Source organism: Cupressus sempervirens, chromosome 5 (assembly GCF_028749045.1).
Source record: "Cupressus sempervirens isolate cs-2001-9-10 chromosome 5, ASM2874904v1, whole genome shotgun sequence".
Lineage (NCBI taxonomy): Eukaryota > Viridiplantae > Streptophyta > Pinopsida > Cupressales > Cupressaceae > Cupressus > Cupressus sempervirens.
The window spans coordinates 265,329,074-265,357,013 of NC_143122.1; the positions used below are offsets into that span (position 1 = coordinate 265,329,074).

The 27,940-nt window shown below is 32.7% G+C and overlaps 1 pseudogene; it reads right to left on the minus strand.

The window, feature by feature from the left end:
- Positions 1-17,350: 17,350 nt before the first annotated feature.
- LOC149555571 (beta-galactosidase-like) overlaps positions 17,351-27,940 on the minus strand; it is a 43,007-nt pseudogene continuing 32,417 nt past the window's right edge.

Below are 27,940 nucleotides of genomic sequence, written 5' to 3' on the forward strand. Positions count from 1 at the left end.
AGCTACCTAAGTTTGATCTTAATACAATGACTATAGAAGAGATGAGTATATTACAAGATTCTCTACAAAGAAAGAAGAGGTAGGAAATTTTGAGGAGAGAACATAAGAAAAAGCAAGTGTTACATGATATTAAAGACATAGTCTATGATGCTTTTAGCCTCCTAGAACTAAATGAAAACAAGATTATCATAAAAAAAATTGTCACCATTGTGGACAAGATCAAAGATGAAGACTTGGATTCAAATGTCAAATTACTTGAATGGTTTGAAAGGAAGTTCCATACAAGGGTTTTATAAAACATATCAAGTGCCCTTACACTTTGACAAGTTGACTTAGAAACCAAAATGGAAAGTGTCAAGTTAGCATTAGAGAATACCTTCTCTCTATACACCAAACCGTGCTATGTGGATAATTTCACACAAGAGACACACATGGCTTTTGACTAACTGTAAAGAGATCTACGTAACATAGGTAACACTTTAAAATTATCTCTTGGTCAAAGTCAAGTGCATTTCCAGAGGCTACTATCTACTCAAGGTAGGCTTGTTGAGCTACAAGCACAAGATGCTACTATTTTTTCTACCTTGATCAGTATCTAATCCATGTTGACTCTGCACATGGAAGTGTTTCATAAGGAACTAGCCTATGCAGAGACATTGATGAAGAAAGATTCACATCTTTCAACTCATGATGGCTTAGTTGACCTTGCTGCCAAGCTAAATATTCAATATCAATCACTAGAGGTAGCTTGCAATAACTGGAATGCAACATTGAAGATAATCATGGAGTTACATAAGCCATTTTTTGATAAACACACTCTAAGTGTACAACCCAAATGACATAAGTGTCAAAAAAGGGGGACTTTAAAATTTTAAGAAAATATTTTATTGAGGTAGATATCTACTCTATAGGAGTATGAGAAGAAGATTTAGAAACAAAAATGAAGTATTTACTCATGAAGAGTAATGGAATAAAATTTTGCAAAATTTTAAAGTTATGAAATTTTGTATATAAGTTGAGTAATGTAGTATATATTGTCTGAATTATGCATAAATAAGAATATATATGCCATGAATTTTTTTTTTTCCACTCATGTCAAAGGTGGAGATTGTCAATCTTAGATTGGTTTTGACAAGGTAGTGACAAAAAACTTAGTCATTCTCTATCAATATTAAAGTGCAAGTTGAGTGATTAGAGCTAGCTAAGCAATCAATGCAAGTCGAGTGATCAAAGCATGTCATGCATATGTTCTAGACAATAAATGCCAAGCAATATACCTAGTTAGTGCCAAGCATTAGTACATGTCAAGCATATAGTATGTGCCGAGTTACTCAAGCACCAAGAAGACTATACATGTCAAATGATTCAGGTGCTAAATAAATAGTACATGTAGAGTTGTTCAAAAGATAAGTTATAGAATAACGAGCATAGTGTATGCCGAGCATCATAGTCCTTCAATATCAAGTGAATATTTTTTGGCATAGTTGTTTGTAATGAAACAAACTTCTATGTAAACCATTTTTGGACCAAAATAATTGTTGTTTTATGATTCTAAGAGATAAGTATAGAGTTATATTCTAAATCCCTATGCAATACATGCAACCAATCAAATTAAGGGATGAATTAAGTGACAATATGAATCAACCATAGTCATTGATTCTTACCTAGCCCATTCCACCTATGTTTATTTAACAAGGAAAACCCTAAAGAGTTTGTATGTGTGAAAGGAGACAAATGCTAAGTGCAGAGAGAACATTCGTGGTCATTATGGAGGTTATTTTAGTGTTCTAAATTGTAGAATCAGTTAGAGAGAACAAGAGATAGGACAAAGGAGACATATTTGATTAGAAGGATCAAGGATTTATTAGCAAAGATAAGATCTGACATCTAGAAAACTCATAATAAAGAAAGCACTTAATTAAGAGATTTAGAAAAGCTTGCTAAGACTACTTTATTTGTTTTGTTAAGATCTATCAGCCCTAGGTATTAAGTTTGAGTAGCTAGGACCTTCCCGGGTGGCATACAACTACCTATTTAAGAAAGGCCCAGACATTGTCTAGAATAGCTCTGGGTGATAGTTGACAGCACTATCTTGTAGATTTCTATAATGAAGGCACCCATTTGGGTTAGCATATTGTAATTGATAATTATGTAATTCTACATTTGTGGCAATATTAAGAAGTCCATTTTTTTTTCTTGCATTTGTTGTTGTTTCTTTTTTTTTTGTTATGAGTTTATGGTATTAAGGGGATCTCATGAAAAGGTGTATCTATCCCTACACAAAGTTAATCAATGTCATACTATGATCAAATAAACAAGAAAGTACAAATAAAATCATATTTAACACATAAAAAAATGTAGCAAAACAAGGATTTACCAGTTCTAGTTGCAATAGGTGTGGATGTTTGTATGCTTCTTGTTGTCGATCCTACAATAAAAAATGTTGGAGTACTGGCTGACCTCATGGAAGAAGGCATATACATGCCATCAACACCTAAAAAATAATTCTATATACAATGTATTGTCTTTTTGAAATATAGATTGCAAAAACATGACAATAGTAATATAAAATTGTCAATAATAATCGTGAAGAAAATAAAGTCCCTTCTAATGATTGAAAATTGAAATCACATACCTATAGGAGCTACATTAGTACCCTTGGTAAGGTCTCAAAGATTGCTATAAAAAAAACATACATATTTTGGTTCATGATCCATAAATTAGTATAAAACATAAATCTTTATTGAACTATTGTCCTAGAAAAAGATTCATTATTGCTTACTTCCAGAGAATGTGCTTTACAACACAATTCATTTCTTGTGGCCTCTTTCTCCTCTATGGATTTGGATCCATCAAAAGCCCAATTATTTTTAGATTGATGCTCTTGAGGCTCTTTTTACACATGCTTATAGGGGTATTGGTATATGTGATGTCATCATCACATAATACTATTTCTATCATATCAACAACTATTTGTTCTTGTGTAATATGTCCTTTTCCCTTTCTCTAAGCATCAAATTGTGAAAAAAACATCAGTAAAAAAATCAAAACAAGTCCAAAACCTTAATGAAAATAAGATAATAATATGAAAATTTGTAAAATTACAATTGAATTTTTTTTATATACAAAAGGTTTACCGCACTAGAGAAGGGGTGGGAGCAACATCCCTGCCTCTGTCATTTGATGGATTAGCCATTTCACCCTATGACAAAGAATATATATAATGAAAGGAATAGTCGACTTAACAACTTTTTTTAATAAAATGGTATATTATATATTGGAGTTATAATTGGATGTAAATAGTTTAAATATTACATATATAGTACTTATGAGTCCCATAATAGTAACTTTTTTTTGTATCTATGTGATTCAAATTTTAATGTATTAGCAACTCTTCCCCTAAACTTATTGATTTTATCACACCTACAAAAAATATGATTTCCCTCGTGCACCTCAAAATGGTAATTGGGCCACTTATTAGTTGACCCGGGATGCGTGCTATTTATAAAACTTGCAACATTCCTTGTTTCTTTTGGCCTTCCATCAATATACACAACACGTCTTTTACTTTGATAATTTTCTTTCCATTTTAGATAATTTTTTGACAATGCATACCTACACATACTTTTTTATATTGAACTATTTGCATCCAATTAATGTAATTGTAACAAGATCTGATGTACTCCATCAATTCAACAACTTTGTTATAACTAACCATTATGCCATCCATGGAAAATATGCCCAAACCATGTAATGATGATGGAGCTATGTGATATATCCTCTCGTTAACACAAAAATCAATATTAATTGGAGGTAATTCCTTGGGTACCCATTCAAATTGAAGATGTGTGTACCTTAAGGGAAGTTTGATGTCACTCTTTGTCTCATCATCATAAGAACATGACCCCCCTTGAGAAAGGAAAAATTGCATGTGTTTATTGAATTTTCTTTGAATTTTTTGACCTCTAGTTTGTCTCTCTCTTTCATAGACCTACTACATGTCTCATTATCCCCTTCTATTCCTACATTTCCCTCACTTGAGGAAGACAAATCTAATAGATACCTATTTGGAGTTACCTGTAGCCCATCAAATGAGAGATATATTGAAGGAGTGAAATATTTTTCAATAAAATGAGGCTAATATTGATGAAGTTTGCCTAAAGTTAATATTGAAGGTAAAGAGAAAGTAAGCATGCAATAAACTTATACCTCGTGATCCATGTCACTATGTATGATCCTTGTCAAAGGGGTATTGTTTTGCATATATAAATCATTTGTCTTAAGTTAGTTACAAATTACATGATACTTATGCTACAAATTACATAGAACATAACATGAACAATATGCATACATCATAATCATTATATACTTTTTAATTCATTACCTCTACAAAAAACATTTTATAAGTAATCAACACCAAGAATTGAGCATCGTAACAAATATTTTGACCTAATTAGAACCTAATTCATTTCCATTAATCATGTCATTGATCATCTTCTTCATCCATATCATCATCATGAACATCATCATTATTGTCATCATCATCCAAATCCTCAGAATGATCATTTTTTATCACCATGATTGTTACTATGACCATCATCACCACCATCATCATCACCATCGTCACCATCACCATCACCATCACCACCACCACCACCACCACCACCACCACCAACATCATCAATGTCATCACCATCATCATGAAAATCATCACCATCATCATCATAATCATTTCCTTCTTCATCTTTGCCAGCATTATCATCTATTTTGTCTTCCACTTCTTTGATATCTTCTTCTTCAATCACATTATATTTTATTGATCTTACTCTTAGATTGTGTCTAATGAAAAATGGCCAACCCAGTTTATGTGGAACATCAAAGTAAAACATTTTCTCACATTGTCTTGGAAGAACATAAGGCTCATTTCCAACTGGCTGAAATGACCTTGTATTAATTATTGTAAATCCATTATCATGTTCAATAACAGTTCTATTAGGATCATTTTGATTCAGTCGTAGCTTGTAGCATTTGACAATGAATAGAACTAGTTTGAAGGAATTAAAGTCACACTCAATTATTTTTACCAAAATGCCATACTATATATTTTCAAATTTTTGAAGATGCATGTCATTTCTATATGAAATATTGGTGATCTCAAAGACTACAGTTATCCTAGAATCACAAGTTCTCTTAGTAGATCATCCACCTTTTTTATGCAAAATTTATGACCATTGTAGTACATAGATTTGTGATGCTTGACCTAATATTTTTCAAATATGTCAAAATTATGCATCCATCTAGGAGTTCATACTAAACAAAAGGGTCATGATAGATTAACTTTTATGTACCTTTCCACCTCTTAAACCATTTTCTAGATCAATGACCATTGACATAACATTGGGATGCCCATTATGATGAGCTTCTTTAACCAAAGAAGCAACACCTTCCCATGTTAACAAGTGACCATTTTGTTGAGTAAGTTCAATCCATACCATCATTCAATCAATGATTGTTTGCAATATACAAATGAAGTGCATCCCACTCACGAGGAATTGTATAAAATAAATAGACTACTTAGAAACAACTTATATTGATGATGGATATGAATTAATTACCTACAATAACATCTTATAATTACCTCTCACTTTCCTCAATCTACCTTTTCCCATCAAGTACTCCAATTCAAATCTATTAATGGAGTTAGGATCCTAAATGTGATCTACATGGATCTTTGATGCAAACTCGGGAAGATATTCATTAATGTACACCATGGTCCAGTATACCATATATCTCTCAACCATGGAACTCTCAAGATGTGGTCTTTGTTGAACCAAACCCTTCAAAAATTTTGAGTTCCTCTCAACCATCCAATTTGACCTAGTTGGTACAGGTCTAGACAATTCAATCTCCTCAACTAGATGTATGAGGTAGTGTTCTTGTGCATTAAAAAAAGTTGAAGGTAGACACTTTTGCATCTCACAGAAAAGCTAAGGAGTTTTTCTCTTCCAATGCTTTAAGTATTTTTTTTATCAATTTCTTTAGATTGCAACCACCTAGAAGATATTCATCACATAAAAAACTATTAATGAGAAAACAAAAAATTATACAAAAAATTACAGAAAAAGAAGAGCAAGACACAAAAAAAATCTACACTAAAAATATAACAAATAACACTTCTAACCTCATGTATTTCCCAAGATAATATATAATGTATTTGACACTCATTTTGTTGAAGTTTTGTGGGAGAGATAATGGTAGAATGTACTACAATAATAATAAAATGATTTTTAAATATACTATTTAAAAATAATAATCAAAAGTACATGATGGTTTACAAATTTATTGTAAATAGAGAAGAAGATGACTTACCTATTACAATGGTGTTTTCATTGCACCAAAAGACTAATCTGTCAATGCCCAATACAACCACTCAAATTATAGTACATAGGAGGTGGTTAAGCCCTTGTCACAAATCCTGAGGGTAACATTGAGACAAATTTCCAACAATCTCCCCCATGATGTTGCCTGAGGGTCTAAGGATTCGAACTAGTGACCAAGCTCTAATACCACTTGTTACAGTGGAGTTCCATTGCACCAAAAGATTGATCTGTTAATGCCCAATATGGCCACTCAAATTATAGTACATAGGAGATCGTTAAGCCCTTGTCATAAATCCTAAAGGGAGTGCTTAACAAATTTCCAACATTACCTTTGTAACACTACCACTAACGAAAACAAATAACTTGAAACATAGAACAAGAACAAAGAATGAACAATGACACAATACTTTTTTTTAATTTAATTCAACTTATTACAAATACAAGAACAAGGATTAAGCCATTCTCAATCTGAAAATCTCAAAAGATAAGTAGACATCATCCAAATATGATTCCATTAAGATTCTAATACATATTGAGTTCAGTACAATAAGGAAGTACAATTTCATTCTTGAACACCTATGCCCAACATATGGACCCTACAAGTAATTATATGCTGATTCAAGAAGAACTTCAATAAACATCCTTAGCTACTTGAAAACTTGAAGCACTCGAAAAACACACATAAGGCAACACGACACAAAAGGGGGCTCAGTACACACTGAGTTGAAAAAGCATAATCCACCTACATACATGTTAAAATAAACATATACCTAACCATAATGCAAATATCTAATCCACTTAACATAGTGCAATTCTGAAATTAATATGCAAGAAGTAAACATTTACTTAACAATGCAAAATTAAACTTGCACTAAGAATAACCCGTAAATGAATCATATATATACTGAGGTGTCATCGTTATGGCACTAAGATTCTGCATCCATGTATGGTATGCTCATAGTCAACACATAATGGTAATCTCTATTATACTTGTCAATGACAGAATAGAGATATGCCTTGTTCTCCGTACTTAACCATATAGATTTAAGTCATAGGTAAGGCCAATTATCTTTTAATAAGTAATTAACCCACCCAATTCATTTTAAATTATCACTGAACTAATTAACTGAATAGAACAAATTGATATTCAGCCACCTTGATATACGATCATTACAGATATCCTTAAAATACACATCAAACAGATATTCTAAAAATGCACAAGTAACGAATAACAAATCAGTTTACTCATGATAATTACAATCTTCATCTTTTGAAAATCTCATGTTTTACTGCCAAATTCAAAAGTAAACTTAGACTATTTTAACAACAGAAATAAATACTTACAATATTATGTTCTCATAAATATAACTGAAACTGATACAACAATTCAATGATATTTACCAGTCATAGTACTATACTACATATTCCTGCTGCTATAATAAACTAAACTTATCTTTTGAAATGACTAAGATAATAAAACAATGCTCATATGATAATATTGCTTTAATTGATACATTATCAAACATTTATCATAAATTTGCCTCATACACAAAATAACTTTCCATTTTGATTATGAATTGAAATACATCTTTACAATAAACAAATTCTGTTTCAAACATCTTATGTCAATATGACCTGTAAATGCTATTTAAGCACTTCATAATCAAAATTAAACATAATAGAAACTAAGTACAGCCAATGCTTAACACATGACCATTAACAAGGTTATTAAAAAGTAAGTGTATATTTAAGTTTTACCTCTATTTGACAATAAGCCACCACTCAACTATAAATACAATAGCATAAAAAATCATAATATCTGAAACAATATAAAACACAATTCATAGAATTAGCATTGTAACTTCATCATGCCAACAACTAAAATAATTAGGATGTAATCTTTCCTATACTATAGGATGTAAACTAATTGTTCACACTATGACCACATTGACATTGAAACAACAACATTTCCCTATGTCTTTGTTTATCAAATAATTTCATATACTGTTGTGAACTATTTCTCAAAACATTAGTTAATAATAACTTAATTTCCATCAGATTATAATGGACAAATGATACTATCTCCATGTTATCACTATAATTACGAGTTTCACATTAAAATTTCTCATAACGCTGCCTTTGAAAACTAACAGAAATCTTAACCATCCAACATCTAAATCACAATTAAATATTAACTCATAATTTCCTTATCAAAACAATTTCCATAAATATTTAAAAAGTGATTTATAACGTTTGCATAGAACTTATACTTGTTTCCAATTTACCTCCTAACTGTTTGACCAAATGCCACCCTCAGTATAATGTATGTGTTCGATGGTTTACCTATGTTTTAAGTTCATACAATTTCACATACCAAACTAAACTTTTAAAATACTAATGTTTAAAAACAAACACTATGGATCGGATTGAGTCTCATACTCATATGCAACTATAAAATTCAAAAGATAGACTCGAGTTTTTTTTTATACCCCAATTCTTTCCGCAAAACAGAGATACATCCACTCTAATATTCACAAAGCTAAGTATGGCGTTTGCAAAAACTTTCCAAATTAAACTTATACCTTAACTTCTTGCAAACCATATGACAAAATGTCTCGGCTATTACTATACAGTTCTACAATGTTCAGTTTCAAACTAACAGTCGAAAGCATGTTTTCAAACACAATATGACCCGATGGAAAACATGAATAGATTTATATACATATATACAAACTGTTTGCCCAAAATCAAGTCAACTAAAAACCCAACCTAAATCTTACTAAAGTTCCAACAGAATAGTCATATCAAGAATGCATGCAAACTATTTCTATCAAAATGTTCATTAACAAAATGCACTGAAGTTTCAAACACACAGAGCACGACTGAAACAAAACCAAAAACATCACTATAACACTTATTACCATAACCCATAACAAATATGCTACAACATGGCTATGTTACCATAGCAATCTCACCATACCCACATCCAAATGTGGAAATATACAGAGTCCAACAAATTAATTGCTGACCCTGCATACTTCCACCCTTGGGTGTCGATATGCGAGACCCTAAACAAACCATTTTAAACCAATCTAGTTAACAATTTTAAATGAAACACACACAACTGAGAGAGAGTAGGGTTTAAGAAAGGCCCCCTACCTCAAATCACAATAGATTCCGAAATGCTCAATGCAAAGCTTCTACAAATAACTTGTTGCCAAAGCCCCAAAACAAAAACACACTCCAAAACTGGACACACTGATATGCAAAAGAAGGATAATGATTGATAGGGAGATCCCAAACTAAGCCCAGCTTCATAAACATGAATGCTCTGGCGACTAATTCCTTCATGTTGCTGTTTCTTAGCAACCATCAACCCAGATGCATAATAGAACAAAGTTGTGAGGCCAAATTTTTGGCCCATTTCAACAAGAAAATCCCAAATCGCATACAGATAAGGTCGACCAAACTTCAGTGCCATAAAAACTCATAAATATGCATTGAATACAACTTCAACACCATCACTATATCGGGTACACATAATAGATATTTGCCACTGCCATATATGGCTTTTTAAAACAATAAACATAATACCTTATGCAAAACACTTGACACCCATCTAGGGTTACTTGCCAATAAGATGTAATTAAACCTACTTAGGGGGATGAGAAATAATCCAATCCCTTATTAGTCACACAAATGTGGATATAATAACAGGTTCCAACACATACAACATAAAGCATACAAATTTAAAGCTTTCTTTCCAATATAATTAAAACACAAAATACTGTTTACGTCCAGTCTAAAACATTACAAACATGACCAATACCCAAACAACATGAAATTATAGTTTTCAAATCATAACATTATAAATAATCTTCAAAACTAAACAATAGTTCTGAACAAAAAATACGTTCATCATAAGTCTCAAATTCCAAAAGATACAAAAATATAACCAAGTACCGCAGTGAAATACAAAATATCAACTGAAATGATCACCAAACTGTAAAGTCTAAAAATACTGAAGAACAAAAGTAGTGGTTAGGCATGACAACCTTGACGAAAGTATGCAAATCATGTGTTTTAAACCCTAACCCAAAATCACCTTTCTTTGATATGAGATTGCTTATGTTTTCAAAAAATCTTGTGGGAAATTTAGTTTTTTTATGGCTTCAAATATGACATCATTTTGCTTCTACATTAATAACCAAGGAATGACACTCATATTAATATGGTTTCTATTGCTATTTGATACAAATAAAAACTTCAATGCATGATTGGACTCATCAATGTCATTACAAAATTGGACAATTTTTTTTTGTCACACCTTCCATCCAATATTTCCTATAGTCACTAGTACATTTGAGGTCATTTTTCAACCTTTATTGGTCAAAAATTTTGACCAAATTCTGACCAAATTCAACCAAATTTGACCAATCCATTGGTCAAAAATTTTCTCGTCAAAATTTTGACCAACCTATTGGTTGGTCAAAAATTGTACAAAATTGTTCGTCAATTTCTACCAAGCATTGGTTGAAATTTCGACCAATGCTTGGTCAAATTTTTTTTGAAGCTCACACTTGTTGAGGTCCACTTCAATAATGGCCCTTCTTATGAAATTGCTATCGAAAACCTTTCTAATGAGATAATGTGTCGTGAGCTCTTCATCAGTGGGATGGAACGTGAATCTAGGAGGCAGTTGTGCATCACCCATATCATGACTGTAACTAAAGTTAAGAGCCTCTATTATTGAATTCTCTTCCCTATCAGCCATATTCATTTCCTTTGCTATATGGGTGATAGGGAAGAGAATTCAATAATAGAGGCTCTTAACTTTAGTTATAGTCATGGAATGGGTGATGCACAACTGCCTCCTGGATTCACGTTCCATCCCACTGATGAAGAGCTCATAACACATTATCTCATTAGAAAGGTTTTAGACATCAATTTCATAGGAAGGGCCATTGCTGAAGTGGACCTCAACAAGTGTGAGCCTTAGGGAGGGTTCAATTCCCTCCTTTATTATTCACAGTGTTCTAAATGTAACAAAAATCAATCTACATTAAACCACTTAAGTTTCGTAGCAACATGGGCATTATAGTAGAGGATCTGACATGCCTTTCCCTTGAATCTAAAAACCAATAATTATATCATAATGGAAAAATTTATACCAACTTGGTTTGTATCTAAATTATAAGCAAACCATCCAACATTCTTTCTAATGGAAAGCTTTGACAGTATCAAGGGCATAATTAAGCACTTTACAACAATCACAAAGGAAATATTCCAATTTTCTATATACTAGTTCAAACTTAGATATATCTTGCTGATCTAACAACATCCCATCATTAAAAGTGCCAAAAAGGCACGCAAACATTTGTAGATCAGCATAATATCCATAATACTGAAATGTACTTGTAATATGTACTTGGAGATGATGCATAGAACCTCTATCTGCAAGAGTCATTCTATGAAAATTCCTACAAAAATAACAAAGTTCTAGATACAAGCAAACAATAGTGTGCTACTCATCTTGCATCCTATGCCTTCCCACACTTGAGATATTAATATCTTTAATTTATGAAATAGTAAATGTTGCCACTCAAATCTCTTCAAATTCTAAAGCTACCAACTAGTAGCTTGTATAATATTTTTGCAGTTTGATTCTCATTCAACCACCTCAAGCTACAAGAGCCTCTTCTCATATAAAAAGAATTTTGCCTTTAAAAAATTAAGTTATGCCTCTTAGAGCCTAATTCTATTCAATCCTATGACAACCTCATGATCACATATATGTATGCCATAGAGATGTGTTAAGGAGACATCATACTAAGACAACTCTGTAGTCTACTACTCAAACCCTAGTAAGCTCTCACAAACAAAAGATTAGACTTCACTATCAGAGACTAAAATTTTATAGTAGAAAATCTAACAATTATACTTATAGTTTAATAATAGGATGAGCCATTTCCACATAAGTATCCACCACCCATGCCATGACTTGAATACAAAGACGAGTAAGAACCTCCACCACCTACAAATAACATTATAAAATGAATAGGAGACTTAATCTGACTTCAACATATGGAAGTGTTAACATAAATAAAATCATGCAATTCAACATGGTTGCTCAATATTGTCTTCTTGTATGTAAGATTCAAATAAACTTAAAGAAATGGAGGATCATGAAGATCTCAAGTAAAACTTGATTTACTATCCATATATTTCCAAGTCTGGCCAATAGAAATAGTAAACATTTATCAACTTTCTATTTAAATGGGAAGTTACACAAGGTTCCCTAGAATGTAATCATTCCATCTCTAAACTTTGAGACAAATAAGAACATTATGATAATCAGACATCAAAAACTTATGGTGTAAATATAGAAAAGAAAATTAGCAATTACAAAAACATGGGGGCTCAATTCTCCAAAGGGGCTCAATAATCATCTTTTCTTTGACTAGGACTACCATTAGATTTTCCACCATTCTGATTTGAGAAGGGTTCTTGTATAATGAGCATTGCATGCATACTTGTACAAAATATCTAAGGATATGTAGGCTATGGTGATAATCCGAACTTCAAATGTAATTACAATATGCAAAAAGGTTGAGAAATTTTAAATGAAAAATTTAAAACATCTCAACATAATTTTTGCATTTTCTGTTTGTATTTAATGTGGATTGAGCCACGACGATGCTTGTATTTGAAGTATCAAGGATGTATCACTAATATTTCAAAATTTACATTTTTTAAATCTTCACAGGTGTACTATTAATTATTAACGAGTAAAATTTTGCTAGAAAAGAGTTGAATATCAATTATATCATTTACAAAGAACATTGATGAACTTGCTAGAATGTCATTCCTTTCAAAGTCTTTTGAAACTTGGGAGACTAGTTGCCCCTGCCTCTTATTTATTTTCATCAAAACATGGAAGACTTGGTGGACTGCTTACAAAGCTAAAAGTTATCACGTAATTGTTAGAATTTCATAGCTGAAATTATTAGATGTTGCAGTATAATTTTGATAAAAATGCACGTCTGATAGTCACTTGTTATCCTTTTATGAGGCCTCAAGTCCGCATGTAAAAAAGGTAAATACAATTATTCAAAGACATTAGTTGATTTTTTGTCAAGCTACTTTTCACTGTGCGGATGGCAAGCGTTGCATCTTGATAGGCACATATTGCAATGGAACTGCAGGATCACTGCCAGTTTTTCAGAGAGACAAGAATGTCCAGAACATGAAATATATAGGCCTTAGCTACATGAAATAAGACCCAAATTTGGGCACAAAACTCGTAAACAAGGACCTAAACTAGATCCAATCCAAACATGTTGCCTCAAATCTACAAGGCAGATCCTAATTGGCAAGGTGATCCCAAATCTAGGCTCTAAGCTTGTTAATAAGAGAGGCCATCAGTAAACTAACATGCATCCTTGGAGGGATAAATCATGCCCTAAATTCAATTAAATTTCAAGAAATTTAGATCCTAGTCGAATGAGTGCTTTAATTGGGACCCATGGCCCTAAATCTAGGTTTGCCCTAAATCTGAGTTTGCATTAAACTTATAGCTGCTTCTATCAACCATATGGACCTAAATCAGGCTTTAATTTAGATGAGGCATGACATAAATCTGCCCTCTAATCGAACACATAGTTCATAAATTCAAATGCAGGGGCCTGATAACCAAATGTATGGCCCATTGTTCAATGATTGGCCCCAATATCCAAACATGTGGGCCTCTAATTAGGCCCAGATCTAAATGCATTAGGCCCTACCATGAAATGTGCGAGCTAGAGTTTGTAAATTGGACTAGAAAGAAATGCATTAGGACCCAAATTGTCTAATGTGTGGACTCGAGGCCTTAGATCTGGCCCCTTGCTCAAGCAAATAGGCCTAATGAGGCCCAAAACTCAAAAAAATAGACCTTAAGAGAGAAAGAAAGAAATGAGCAAGCAACTATAGGAAAGGGAGTTAGAAATGCTCAAAGTGCTGAGGCACGAAGTTTGGCATAGTTGAAAGCTGATACACAAGAAATGACACATCAATCTAACTTCACCTCTACATGGGAGAAAATTGGAGACACCTATCTTGGGCCATTTGACATGAAATTTTATAAGGGATAGAATGTATGGAGTCAACCAATCCAAGGTGATCAAGATGATCATTATGAGTAGCATCGTACAAGCAACGATCTTCCCTCTTATACATTAGTGGATAGAGTTAGTTTTAGAGATGGCAAAAAACTATACTCTAATCACAAACCAAGTCCTCACACCGAAGGGAAATGTTGTAGCTCCACTCATAGTGGATACTATAAGAGATTGATTTTAGTAAAGATAAAGGAGATCTCATTTTGATGCATGGTCACCTGGGCATGTCCAGGGGCTGTTTGGAGGAAGAAGAGATTCTTGGCATATGTTCTCAATGGACTCCAGCAACCACCATGCATGGTGTAGGGCACCTTGGAAAGAGCATGAGAGGAGAGTCATTTAGACTCATAAAGATCAAAGTGATATTTAAAGATTAAGAGTTAAATGTAATCGAATCTATGATCCATCTTTGTATTTGATGTTTTGATGTAATGAAGCCTAAAACTATAAAGGCAATGTAATAGAGGTAAATGGTATTGAAAGATTAAAATGCACCTAAGGGGTTATTAAGGGTCATTTTGTGGATTGTAGCCTAGTTATAGGATTTAAAGACCTATATGGTATTGGACCAATGTAATATGGTCTCTAAAAGCCATTAAATATTGTAAAAGCACTAAAAGTGCTCAAAAGTTGTACTTTGCCATGTTGGCAATTTAGGTCTAGTAAGGTTTGTAAGGGGTTTAAGTGTCTTTGGAAGGGTTAGTGAAGTTATAAAACCTTTGAAAAGGTTAGTGAAATGTATTAAAGGCATATATGATTGTAAGTTGTCAAAGTTAACACTTTTTGTCAACTTAGACAACAAAGTTTAGTTTATAACTGACTGTTACTGTTACGGTTAGACATCAGTGGGTATTGGCCTTGTTTGGCTATTTAGTGGAAAGTGGTCAAGTTTTAAAGGAAATGGAGAGTTGGTTTTTGGAATAATAAGACATGTAATAGACTCTGGAAGCAATAAAAACAAGTTTTTTCTCTATTAACTAGCCACTGTTCCGGTACAGTCATAACCAATACCTCTGAAATGATAGTTGAGTTTGGCTCTCAATTGATCATGATGTAGGAATCTTAAGGAATTTGTGTCCTATTCTTTTCACACATTTTCTTTCTTATTTCATAGTTTTTAGGTTCAAATAATCAGGCTGGTGTTTGTAAGACAGTGATTGGCAGAGCACAGTTGGGTTTAGATTTGAAGCTTTCTACAATGTGGCAACTCTTACACCCTCTGTGATCTATGTGATTGGTGGATGGGCTTTCCTTCAAGGATAATGATATTTGGTGAAGGAATATGTATGGGGAGGACATTTATGAAGTGTTGGTACAGTCCTTTTGTTTTGGTGATGTTGTTAGAGGTCTCATTGAACAGGCCTTAGTTTAGTGACCCTAGAACCAAAGGTTTGGTGAAAAATGAATTGGATGGCTAATAGAACCTTGGAGATTTCAAAATATCTTTTTTTATGAGCCCTAGAAACACTCTTTCAATGTTTGGGGACAAGAGGATAAGTGGAGCTATGATTTGCTTTGAAAATGGGAGAGAAGTAGGCCTTGTTTGGTGTTACTAGGGGTATTGGATCTTGGGTATGATCCAAAAGAGTTGATATTGAAACTTAGGGAGGATGTATAGATCCCAAAAGGGTATCTTAATTAGGTTCTAGTTTCCCTAGTTGTTTGGGAAATATTGGAGAAATCCCCAAATTAGTGACTGGGATAAAATGAACCACAGTTGTTAAGATGAACCATGATAATCATATCATTCATGGGATAAAATGGGGTTGTAGTAGAAATCATCTCTCTTTGCAAAATCTCATGTTTTAATTATTTGACTAGCAAATTGCTCTTACCTAAAATTGCTAAGGAGCTAGCTTATTTCTAAATCTCCCATAAACAAAGGCTTCATTTGGGACATTTCAGCATTGGTGGTGAATTCAAGTCCAAGTTGCAAAAGCAAAGACATTTACATAAAAACTAAGCAACCTTGTCTAGCAAGAAAAGATATATAGAGATTTCTAACTAAAATTACAAATTGATGTTGAAAAACTTAAACCATAAGAATTGTTCTATAGAATAATAAAACAAATGAAGATAGCATACATTTCTCATTTCTAGGCTGTTCTGGTGCTTAGTGGCAGATTTCTGTACCTGCTGAATCGTGCTGCATAGAATTATATAGAATATTTGATTACTTAATATAATCTACATGCATTATGCAATCATATGATTCAATATCTTACCTAGTCATACAATAGACAAATGATAAGATAGTTGACAATGATTTATGATTTACCAGGATGTAGAATATGCAAATGCCATGACAGTCAAGATTGATCTCACAAAGTTTAAGAGGTGCTACTTGATAGCTTGACTTGTTTTAGAGGCAGTCACAAAAGGATCAAATGCCCTGGAAAGAAATCCATTACTGTAATATACCTAACACTTTAACAAAAATAATATCTGCTACCAATTTATTCCAAATCCAAGCAATCAAATTCAAAATACACTAAGTCAACAAGTTTCCAGTTGGTTGCAGCTAGGATCGAGGAATATGATACTTGAAAAACAAAAATTATTGTCTATCAACTACATATTCGTCTTAGTAGCTCTTTCTTTTTTTTTAAAGCTCTTAAATTCAAATTTTACCATAAAAGTTGTAGTATCATCCATAAACTAGCATCAAGTAGAAAGTTGAACACAAAAATATAAGAAATCTCACTAGCATTGAGATAGCTAGCCACAATTTTCAGCACATTTCTTTGGATGAAAAGTTCCTTGATGGTTGCATCCATTTGAGTAGACACCATTGACATGATAAGAAGGCTATTACCGTCCAATATTCTGACCATTTACCCATGCTTGGCCTTTACCCATTGTGCTCAAATCCAATCCTATTGGATCTTCACTAGCTGGTGCATCAAATGTTGCCTATACAGTAATAATTTAAATTTTAATGAAAAATGTTAAACAAAGTACACAAATTGTAACTATGCAAACCTTTTCATGGTTCCCATGGTTGTTGACACAATCATAGATTTAACATTTAACATCAAGAGCATACCTTGTACCATGTTAGTGGCTGTCTCTGAGGGACAACTACTCCTTTCATCCATTCAATAGAGGAATGCCCATCTATTGTATGGAGATCCATTGATTCACCTTTCAAACCAACCTGCACGCACAAAAAATTGGATATGCATATACATAGAAAAATATTACAAAATGAGCTGGAGCTGTATTAATAATCATAATAAATCACAATATTCCAAACAAGGATTTCTCCCAGAAATCTATAACACACATTTGTAATCCATTCAATACCATTCACCCTTTTACATTTGAACTCCAAAAAAAATCCTTTATGTCAAAAACTAATGCTCATATTCTTGAATATTAAGGAAGAAACTTAAGTTGTTCTACAATCTAAAGAGAAAAAAATTAAAAGACACCTAGGTCCACTGGTCACAGGTAAAATGTGTAGAGTCATCATGTTATTATAATTTGCGAAGACATATATAGAAAAAATATGGTGCCATTGGGATCTTTGGAAAGAAAAATAATCAATTTCAGTTCAAATTGTGATATAGTAAGCAAAGTACAAATATCACTAGCTTAGAAGGAGGACACAAAATGACATATTTGATCCAAAATTGATGACTTCAACCATGTTTTATTACTTATCCATTTGTGCTCTCAAAAAAAGTATCATATCTAAATAATTTAATCAATAATTAAAAATTTAAATGTATATAAACTATTCTTTTTCTACTCCAAACTATAGTATCCTATTTAAGAAAACAAAATAACAAATTTGCATTAACATGATTCATACCTAGTAAGACCAATTTTGTATCGACAAGTCTTGTGTTCCCTCCTTAAAGCCACTAAGGGTAAGTGGACCAAGAATCCCTATATTCCAAGATTCAAAATGGGGTCCAATATTCTATAACATAAACATATAAATCAAGAATTAGTATCTAATGTCAAAAAACATTATACTATTATAGTGACAACTAGTAATATTATATTTGATTTCATTTCACATAAACAACTAGTGACTAAATTCTTATACATGAAATTAGACATAAAACAAGATACTAACATCGCTACACCTACTATTTTCACTTTTGCATCTGCCAAATAGAACAAAAATATAGAAGCAACTGCACATATGTGGTTTGAAACAAACCTGTAAACCAACTGTCATACTCAAGAGTGCAATTATGTTTGTTCCAACCCTAAGCTTCACACTAGATGGATATCTCACTTTAGGGTTTTGCTTGCTTCCAAATTGAGAGCCTGTTAAAAGCATAAATCCAACATGAAAAGTCCTCCCAATTCTCAATTTCTATGTCTCAACATTGAAAAACCAAAAACAAAAACACAGACCAAACTAGCAATTATTAGTCCACTCTGATTATTTGACTCAACAACACTAAATTAGAAAACACACTCTGAATTTAGGGATGTTGGATGATCTTATACCTACAAATTCTCCATTGATGAAAACATGCAATGCATCACGTATTGAATCTATAGAAAGAACTGAAAGACCACCATTCTTTATAAAAGGCTCATCCTCACCAACTTCAACACTATACCATACATGATACAACAAATGTATTAATATGTGAAACTGCCAATTTGTGCCCAACAAAAGAAAACTCTTAGGTTTGAATTGATTCAAGATTCTTGTTTAACAAACTAGATTTGTGTTCAACAAACAAAGTTACAAATTAACCATATGACTGTTCATCAAGTAGTCTTCCTATCCACAATTCAACATTAAACATTTAGAATCTAGAGGAAGCATTAAATAATAGATCTACTTGGAAGAAAAAGGAAAATAATTGTTTATGATTTCCTTAAATATTCCTCTATTATCAAGATAACATGTTAATATTTAATGGAGTCAAAATCTTAAATTGTTAAAATAGAAGAGCATTCAGAGCTCAGATACAATCAATACAGATACCGTAAAACAAGTCAAATGTGAAGCATAAATTAGAAGCAAGGAACAAAAAGAAAAATATTTCCAAAAATGGAAAAGATATGAATGAAAGACACTGAATTAAGTTATTTTGCAAAAAGCATAAGCATGCAAGAGATCAACTAAAGTTATCTTGTGATCTATGGATTAGAATGGAATTAATTTTCTAACCTTTCTAAGATACAATTACAAATCTCAACAATGTGAAAATCGAAACCAATAGAAAAAAATCATTCTAATTAGTAAGAATGTATAGGTGCACTTTCAGTACACCATTTTAAAAACTTTTAAAGTTGCCACCCATAAAGAAATTCTTAAAATTGTTCTCAGTGTGTTTAACAAAATTTCTATGAAGGATTGAATTATTTTTGAGTCCAGATATGTAAATGTGGAAGCAAATAGAAGTCAAAATTTATTTTTCCACCATGGAGAAGCACTTTTCTATTTTTTCGCAATGGAGAAGTCAACTTGGGATTTTCCACCAAAGGAAAAATGAAGTGTAGTGGAAAACTCATTTTCCACTGCGCCTTTCGCAGTCATTTTCTAATTCTCCATGGAGAAGCACTTTTCTAATTTTCCACAATGGAGAAGTCAACTTGGGATTTTCCACCAAAGGAAAAATGAAGTGTAGTGGAAAACTCATTTTCCACTATGACTTTCGTAGTCATTTTTAGATTTTCCATTGGAGAAGCAAATATTTCATTTTCCAGCAAAAGGAAAAATGCATAGCGGAAAATTCATTTTTCATTATGACTTTCGCAGGCAAAGTCCAATTTTCCATGAGGAGAGAAAAGGAAAATCTCAATCCCAAATGAAGATATATGGGGTCTAGCATCAAGATTACTCCAGAAAAATAATTTGTGAATCAATCTACATCAAAATTGTGCCCACTACATGGAAATGGAAAATTCATTTTCCACTGCGACTTTCGCAGTCAAAGTTCAATTTTCCACCAAAGGGAGAAGACAAAAGTCAGATTTCTGCTATAAGAATTCCAGAGAATTTCTCCCAAATTTTAGCAGAGAATTAACATTGTAAGCATTGAAGATAACATTGTTGCAGATTGAAGATATGGATTATAGAGCATTGAAAGAACAATGGTTGGAAATTTTATTTTATTAATTCTGATTTTGTAGAAGTCATATAGAGCAGAATTCAGAAATTCATATCTTTTTACTCATTGATTATTTTTCCGATCGCTCCAGTCAGGATGAAGATAACTAAGTTTGGAAGAACATATCCAAAAATGAGCTCAATCCAATAGTGGAATAAAAAGATATGCCCCATGAAAAATGGCTCATTTTTACCTAGCATAACTATTTATTTTGCTGTCCACTCAATGAAGGAAAGATTTTGATATTGATTTAACATATTTAAATGTCAATTGTTAACATATAATTTAAATATGTTAATATCTATCATTATTAATTTTAAAAGTTAATAAGCATATCGGTTTTCAAAAGGAGAAATACGAGAAGTCGAAGAGACAAGACCAGTTATAGAACTGAAAAGTCACTAGAAGAAACCAAATGGTTGTTGGAGAATGTATTTATTGTAAAACCTTTTCCATTGAGGGGGGCATTTTTTCTGCAAGAGTAGGTATTGCTAGAGTAGAGGGAAGATAGTAGTTTATTTTATGCATTTCATTTCATGCATTGATTTCTATAATAGATTTGGCCAGAGTTGTAGGAAAATAAAAATTAGAGCATTGTATTTGTTGTGTTCAAAACAAAGAAGAGTTTTGCTTCAAATCAGAGAATTTGGGTATTATTTTATGAATATATTCAATCAGAGTATTGTTGTGCTCAGTTTTGGACATTATCTTGCATCTTGTGTATGTGCTGTAGGTCAGAGTATTTGCACATATTTCTATTGCATAAATCTGAATATTAGATCTTCATTTCTTCATTGCATTCACATAATCTGCATCCATATTGCATTACCAATATCAAGAAGTCATAGGAGTTGTGGATTCTTGGCATTGGCTAGATTTAGGAGTTAAAATTTGCCTGAGTTAGTTCCATCTAGGATTGGCTTGGTTTTCCCTCTTCCGTTCTCAGGTTAAGAACGTACCCAATTAGTTTAGGAACAAAAAAATTCATTGAATATCATTGATAAGGGAGCTGTAGCTTCCAATTCAGAGGAAATCTATCAACCTCATGATAGATTATCCAACTGCTGGTATCAAATTGTTTCTCACAGGTTCGGGCATTTAAGAGTTACATTGGAAAGAACAATCTATTCACCAACAGATTTTCGGCGAGTCTACTGGGGAAAGTGGAAAAGAAGATTAGTGCTGAAGTTTTACTTCCTCAATTTATATTATTATCTCTACTTGAGATTGGCAACTCTATTTTGATTCTCATCATTTCTGGTTGAAGAGCCCAATGCTTTCATTTTCAAAATTATTATTATCTCTACTTGCAGGAGATTGGCGACTTTGTTATTAAAAGCCATGCCCATTAAAGTTGTGAAAGGAAGAAGGCCAGATCCTTCTTTGATCAAACTTCATCAAACTCAAGATCCAGTCTTGCATGATCTTTTTGATGCTTTTAGAGAAAGCATTACCCATGGAAGAAAAATGAATTTGAGCGTTGAAGAAGATCATGCACCAGTCCTTTTATGGAAAAGTGTTTGTGCCAGGTATCACAAATTAAAGGAGATAGAAATAAAATCAAAGTTATTGCAACATTGTAGAGAAAGGGTGTTGTAGCTAAGCAAAGAATTGAAGGTAGATAATGATGAGATTGTAGAAGTTCCGCACCATCACATCTCCTATAATTTTTTGGTCCTGAGTGAATAAGAGGTTCAACCAAGAAAGAAAACCAGAAGAAAACTCACATTCAAAGAGATAGAAGCTGAAAGTGATTTCAATTTACAATTTCTTTGGACTACATTTAAACAAAGCATTGCTGAAGCCGAAAAGAAGAGATTAAGTCTCTCCGAAGATCATCAATCCACTCTATTGTTAAGGTGTGTATACCAGCAGTACTTCAACGTCCAAGACCAAAGAAAGGGGAGTTATGTTTCAGCAAAAGTGCTTGAAGAAAAACCAGTAAATCAAGAACCAATGTCAGTTAATTGTTTAGTTCTTGGAGAACAAGAAATACCCCAACTTCCAAAGGCACAAATTTCAATGGGCAAAGACACTCTTGATAGCAGCTGGGAAATGGTAAGTGAAATAGAAAATGAGGATTTTTCTATGGTTTCTTTTGTTCTTAAGGTTACAAGTTTCAGATTTGATGAAAATGATGATCATCTTTTACATAAAGTTTCTTTTGAAAATCATCCTTTGGTTTGTAAGCAAGTGGAATATGAAACTTTTAAGTTTGAAGAAGATATTTGTAAAAGTGATTTTAAAACTACACAAGTTGATGATGATTCTATGTTGGAATCATTTTATTTCAAAGATAATACAACTCTGAGTTTTCTTGAAGAAATCTGTGTTGACAAAAAGGCTGGAGCATGTGTTGATAATCATTTTACCAAATCTGAAAATATGATTGAAGAAATGGTTGCAAGAACAAAGTTTGAGCAGAGATTCTCTTTGACTAAAAAAGTGTTGCAACATCATGGGGAGGACAAAGAACTAGATTATATTTTTATTTACCATGAAATAGAAGCTAATCGAGTCTTGGTGCCTGCCAAATGTAAGTCTTCTTCTACAACCGATTCAAGTATTGAAGTTTTGAATTTGGATAGGGAGTTTTCAGACTTGATAGCTACTAGAAAGGATGAAGTTACTTCAATCCAAATTGATCCTATGTGTGATGAAGAATCATTTTATTTCATCCTGGATTTGAAATCTAAAAGTTCTATTCAAATCGACTGTGATAAATGTGCATATGATGGAACATCATTTTCAGAACCGTTTGAGTATCCTGAATTTTTCAATATTGTTTCGGATGTTGGAATCTATATTAAAAATGATGTTGTAGAAAGAGATCAAGGTGAGTGTGTTCCCGTACCAGATTCAGAATCTTTATACCTTTCTTTTACACAAAAAATGGTTAATGGTGCAAGAAGTAATGTGCAGGCAGGCATAGATGAATCAGAAATATATGATGAAGGATGGTTGTTTGGAAGGGATTTCTGGGCCACATATTTTCAGTGTACCTCTGGATTCAATTTTGATTATGATGAAGTTGCCAAGGGGAAATTTTTTTGGTTTAACTTGCTAGAACATAATTTGATTTTCCAGAAAGGTTCATACTTCTCCCTTCCGATTAATGGCCATGTGTGAGTTTCTTCCTGCTTGCTCTTTTTTTTTGGTGAGGTCTCCTCACCTGTATTTGTAAATAAGCTTTTGTTTCCGCAATTTTGGTGTGCGTAGCTTAATGTTCCCTGCATTCTCAGTTTTGGTTTTTCCTTACTCCCCTCTGCTCTCTCAGCAAGCAATTCTTTGATGGTCTTCTTTGTGCTTAGACTCTGTAACCCAATGGATAGGCACTTGTCTTTTGCTAGAGATTCTGAATTCTTTATGCACTTTGTAGCACATAATCCCCATTCAAAGCCAACTGTAGGTGCACTTTCAGTACACCATTTTAAAAACTTTTAAAGTTGCCGCCCATAAAAAATTTCTTAAAATTGTTCTCAGTGTGTTTAACAAAATTTCTATGAAGGATTGAATTACTTCTGAGTCCAGATATGCAAATGTGGAAGCAAATAGAAGTCAAAATTCATTTTTCCACCATGGAGAAGCACTTTTCTAATTTTCCACAATGGAGAAGTCAACTTGGGACTTTCCACCAAAGGAAAAATGAAGTGTAGTGGAAAACTCATTTTCCACTGCGCCTTTTGTAGTCATTTTCTAATTTTCCATGGAGAAGCACTTTTCTAATTTTCCGCAATGGAGAAGTCAACTTGGGATTTTCCACCAAAGGAAAAATGAAGTGTAGTGGAAAAATCATTTTCCACTACGACTTTCGTAGTCATTTTTAGATTTTTCATTGGAGAAGCAAATATTTCATTTTCTAGCAAAAGGAAAAATGCATAGCAGAAAATTCATTTTTCACTACGACTTTCACAGGCAAAGTCCAATTTTCCATATGAGGAGAGAAAAGGCAAATCTCAATCCCAAATCAAGGTATATGGGGTCTAGCATCAAGATTACTCCAAAAAAATAATTTGTGAATCAATCTACATCAAAATTGTGCCCACTACATGGAAATGGAAAATTCATTTTCCACTGCGACTTTTGCAGTCAAAGTTCAATTTTCCACCAAAGGAAGAAGACAAAAGTCAGATTTCTACTATAAGAAGTTTAGGGAATTTCTCCCAAATTTTAGCAGAGAATTAACATTGTAAGCATTGAAGATAACATTGTTGCAGATTGAAGATATGGATTATAGAGCATTGAAAGAACAATGGATGGAAATTTTATTTTATTAATTCTGATTTTGTAGCAGTCATATAGAGCAAAATTTAGAAATTCATATCTTTTTACTCATTGATTATTTTTCCGATCGCTCTAGTCAGGATGAAGATAACTAAGTTTGGAAGAACATATCCAAAAATAAGCTCAATCCAATTGTGGAATAAAAAGATATGTCCCACGAAAAATGGCTCATTTTTACCTGACAGAACTATTTATTTTGCTGTCCACTCAATGAAGGAAAGATTTTGATATTGATTTAACATATTTAAATGTCAATTGTTAACATATAATTTAAATATGTTAATATCTATCATTATTAACTTTAAAAGTTAATAAGCATATCAGTTTTCAAAAGAATAAATATGAGAAGTCGAAGAGACAAGACCAATTACAAAACTGAAAAGTCACTAGAAGAAACCAAACGATTGCTGGAGAATGTATTTATTGTAAAACCTTTTCCATTGAGCAGGGCTTTTTTTTTGCAAGAGTAGGTATTGCTAGAGTAGAGGGAAGACATTAGTTTATTTTATGCATTTCATTGCATTGATTTCTGTAATAGATTTGGCCAGAGTTGCAGGCAAATAAAAATCAGAGCATTGTATTTGTTGTGTTCAAAACAAAGAAGAGTTTTGCTTCAAATCAGAGAATTTGGGTATTATTTTATGAATATATTCAATCATAGTATTTTTGTGTTCAGTTTTGGACATTATCTTGCATCTTGTGTCAAATAATGAATGTGTTGTAGATCAGAGTATTTGCACGTATTTCTATTGCATAAATCTAAATATTAGATCATCATTTCTTCATTGCATTCACATAATCTGCATCCATATTGCATTACCGATATCAAGAAGTCATAGGAGTTGTGGATTCTTGGAATTGGCTAGATTTAGGAGTTAAAATCTACCTGAGTTAGTTCTGTCTGGGACTGGCTTGGTTTTCCCTCTTCCATTCTCAGGTTAAGAACGTACCCAATTAGTTTAGGAACAAACAAATTCATTGAATATCATTGATAAGGGAGCTGTACCTTTCAATTCAGAGGAAATCTATCAACCTCATGATAGATTATCCAACTGTTGGTATCAAATTGTTTCTCACAGGTTCGGGCATTTAAGAGTTACATTGGAAAGAACAATCTGTTTACCAACAGAATGTTTGATAAAATATTCACCTCTGTAACCATTTAGAAAACTGGAACATTAAACAAAGATGTGGAGAAGGTATATCTCACCTCGTAGTGTACCACAAGTAGTCAGTATTATCTCTTGTAGTGTTTATTTGCTCCAGCAAACCTATTGCAGTGAGAGAGCTATCTGCATTGGAGATAACATATTCTTGGAATGATTCCCAAGCAAATCCCTTAATGGGTGTCATTTTCATTTGAGTTGTTTGGACAGCAACCTGTCATAGAGCATGTGAATTTATTAGTGCCATAAATTTTGCAACTCACGTGCAACTGAAGTAATTCAAATACATTCTATCCATGTATAGAAGAAATATAATGCACACTAGAAGAGAGCATATTTTAATAAATAAATTTTCATTGTGAAGATGAAAAATGCAGAAAATCCTTCCACATTGCTCCTTTCAGATAAGCATTGAGATTAAACAGTAACACAAGTTTCATAGGCAAGTGTGAATATTTCTTTTAAACAAGATACTGGCACCACTACACTTATTATATTATTAAGAGAGGTTCCAGTTTAACAAAGAAGCATGACATGAATCAATAAACAAAAAAGTACAGAGAAATCCTGCACATTGCTCCTTTATGATAAGTATCAAGATTAAACAAAAATAAGAGTAGTAAGGATCATTCCAAAATATTCATACTTAACAATGAAACCCTCATCTTGTTAGGACTTGATCAAATAAGAACATGTAGATCATAGTTGAAAAATAAAGGGCGCAGATAGTCTTAATTTGTAAGCACATTGGCATTTTAAAGAAATTAACTATCACCTTGGCAGTATTGAACACTGAGTTTCTGTAGTTAGGGAGAATGCTACCAAACCAAGCAGGGATGTGATAGTGCTGATTGTTAAAAAAGACTACTACATCAAAATTTGCAAGGAAAGCAGCACAACTTCCACACCCTGTAGAATACACATAAGACTGAAAAGACAATGTTGTTAGCTCATTGTGTTTATAATAGCATTATCAACTTTTTAATTTTTTTCCCCTTTTTCAAATGAGACTTTAAAGTTTAATCTAAAAATAGTCTATAAAGTAGTAAACCAATCAACATGCTCAACTTACTTCCTGATAAGTGCCAAGAGAGTTAACTTGAGGATCACCACTAACTAAAGCAGCCTCACAAAGCTTTATAGCCTTGTGTAATTCCTTAAGATGTCCCCACTTTGGTTTCTTGAGAAGCCCTGCAAAGAAAGGAAAAGAACAATAGTTCATGTTTTAATTCGTGAAGACTTTATAGTATTTTTGAGATAGAATAAAAATACCAAGCTCAAAACAATTTACATGTTTAAAAATACTAAAGATCCAACTGATTTAATTTGACCCTAAGGTAGCAAGGAACTTAAAGTGGGATATAAACCTCATCTTTTATAAAGATAAAAAAATGTATTGCTCTTTAAGAATTTTATGTAATTCAGAAAAAATTATCTGTTCCAGTTTGACACTGTTAACAAAGAAGAATATCAGCACAAGTCTTATCGCATGCTCGGTAAAGCATACCATATTCATCAATAGGTACATCATAGTCATAACTAGTTGTAATGAAAGGCGCTACTGCAGTACGGCCAAAATTTGTTCCACCATGATACTGCAAAGAAGAGAAACTAAATTAATATAAAAAATGAGGCCATATAAGAATGGCATGTGCTAGGATAACCCATTTGCTTCAAGGTGAGCTCTACCATATAATAGTTCACAAATGATCCTCCTTTCTGAATAAAGTGAGCAACTGCAAAGGCCAGATCTTCAACAGGTCTATGAGAAGTAGTACCCCCAAATTCTATATACCTACAAAAATTGTAGACAGTGAACTTATAACTATAATGTTAATGGCATTCAGTGTGCCCACTGGTTA